The sequence below is a fragment of the Cebus imitator genome, unplaced genomic scaffold (genome assembly GCF_001604975.1).
Source record: "Cebus imitator isolate Cc_AM_T3 unplaced genomic scaffold, Cebus_imitator-1.0 Scaffold403, whole genome shotgun sequence".
Classification (NCBI taxonomy): Eukaryota; Metazoa; Chordata; class Mammalia; order Primates; family Cebidae; genus Cebus; species Cebus imitator.
The window spans coordinates 179,164-181,593 of NW_016107718.1; the positions used below are offsets into that span (position 1 = coordinate 179,164).

Below are 2,430 nucleotides of genomic sequence, written 5' to 3' on the forward strand. Positions count from 1 at the left end.
AAGTGATTCTCCTGCCTCAGCCTCTCGAGTATCTGGGACTACAGGCGCACACCACTCTGCCCAGCTGATTTTTGTATTTTTTAGTAGAGATGTGTTTTCACCACATTGGACAGGCTTGTGTCGAACTTGTGACCTTGTAATCCACCCACCTTGGCCTCCCAAAGTGCTGGGATTACAGGCGTGAGCAACCACACGTGGACGAATAATTATACTTTTAATTTTTGAGGTCACCTTCCTAGGAGCAAGTATACATTTTTAGTACAGCCAACTTTTATTTTTCCATTGCTTCTAAGTTAAAAAATATTTGCATTATAATAGTTCACAGTGTTTCACAGTAAAATAATTTCAGTAATTTTCCACCATAAACAAGGCAGACTTTTAAAAACAAAACAATCTGTTAGAATCCATTCAAGCTGTCAGCATCATCCACACAGTAAAAGCAGCTGAATAGATCATAAATAAATTTGTCAACTCTTGGAGCCTGCTAGTGACACATACATATTAGCTAGACATGTGGTAGCTCCAGGGAAGTACTCAGGAGAGGCAGTCCATTTCCTTGTGAGGTGTGTAGCTATCTTTCACAGTAAGACTCTGCCAGCCATGTCCTGTGTTTATTATGGATTTGTATCTTCTCCTTGAAGAGGCCAGAGCCTAGATCACAGGCCCACACCGAGAGCAGGCTGTGCCCCCATCTGACCATTCCCACTCTTGACATCTATTTGGCAGAGAAGATACCTGGAGATAATCTTGTGAAAAGTATAGCGGAAGTCTCGGTTCCGGTAAGCATAGACAATAGGATTGACAACTGAATTGGCATGTGACAGAAGAATGGCCATATTCATTGCCGACTTGGGCTTATTTTTACCCTGAGCTGGCTGGAAAAGAGTGACACAGTTAACGGCATGCACTGGTAGCCAGCACAGGGGAAAAATCCCCACAATCATGGCTAGGGATTTGGCCGCATGGATCTCCCGATGGAGGGTAGTCCTCGAGTGGTTCATCAGCTCAGTGCGCTGAAGCTGCCTGCAGGCCACCATGAAGATCTTGATGTAGATCACCAGCATTATAAGGGGAGGGGGCAGAACACACCCAAAGAAATTGAAATACACCATGTAGCTCATGGGGACCACATTCTCAAAGAGACACTTCACAAGGCAGCAGGTTTCATTCGTGGTTCCATCCCAGGGCTCTGGGCAGTTGCTGGTGGCACTGTTTTAACTGTTCCACCCCGGAATGGTGTCAATCCAATGCCAAAGGCAAGGACCCAGAGGACAGCAATGACCCCTCTTGCTCGGGTCCCAGTGACCGAACTTTTATACCTGAGCGGGACACAAACGGTCAGGTTCCTGTCGACCGCCACGGCCAGGAGACTGAAGATGGAGCTCTGCGTGAGCGCCTGCACGAAGCAGGCGAGGAAGAGGCAGCCGCAGGAGTCAGTGCAGAAGCCCAGGCTGACGGTGATAGCAAAGGGGATAGCGAAGAGCCCCAGGGCCATGGCCGCAGCCAGGGACACCAGGAAGCAGTTGGTGGGCGTCTGCAGCGCGCTCGCAGTGCCCACCGCGGCGCACACCAGCGCGTTGCCCGCCACCGATAGCGTGGCGATGACCAGCTCCAGCGCCACGTGCAGCGCTCCCTGTGTTTCCAGCAGCATGGCCGGGCCTGCCGGGCCCTGGGCGTCCCCTACCAGAGCCCGACCGGGCACGGGGCAGCCGCGTGAGCCCCGCCAGGCAAGGAAGCAGTGCCCGGGCTGCGCCTCTGTCGGCCGCTGGTATTTTATAGTTTTAAAAAGTAATTTTTTTTTTTGAGATGGAGTCTTGCTCTGTTGCTCAGGCTGCAGTCCAGTGGCGCTATCTTGGCTCACTGATACCTCTGCCTCCCAGGTTCAAGCGATTCTCCTGTCTCAGCCACTACGCCTGGCTAAATTTTGTATTTTTAGTAGAGGCTGGGTTTCACAATGTTAGCCAGGCTGGTCTTGAACTCCTGACCTCAGATGATTCTCCCCCCTTGGCTTCCCAAAGTGCTAGGATTACAGGTGTGAGCCACTGTGCCCGGCCTAGAAGAGTATGATTACTTTTCAAGAACTAAAGAACAGAGCAGGCAAATTAGAAGCCAAATTACCAGATTTCTCTGGAGTTCAACCCTTTGAAAAATGCTGGTAGAAACAGGCAGTTCTGATGCAAAGAAACATGTGTTGTGGTGTTTTTAAGTAATATTTTAACTGCAAAACCAAACAGCTGTTTAGAAAACATCACCGAGCACAATGATAGAGGTGGGTGGATAACAGAAGTTCAAACAAAGAAACAAACATAGACATTTTCAGAAAGAGCTTAGGATAGTTGGATTTCACATGTACAGAACATTCTAGATCAGGGCTTCCCTGGGCCACACTGGAAGAAAATTGTCTTTGGCCACACATAAAATACACTAACT

The 2,430-nt window shown here is 49.0% G+C and overlaps 1 pseudogene; it reads right to left on the reverse strand.

Moving 5' to 3' along the window:
* Nucleotides 1–201: 201 nt before the first annotated feature.
* LOC108289429 lies at nucleotides 202–1,651 on the reverse strand (annotated as a pseudogene).
* Nucleotides 1,652–2,430: the final 779 nt, after the last annotated feature.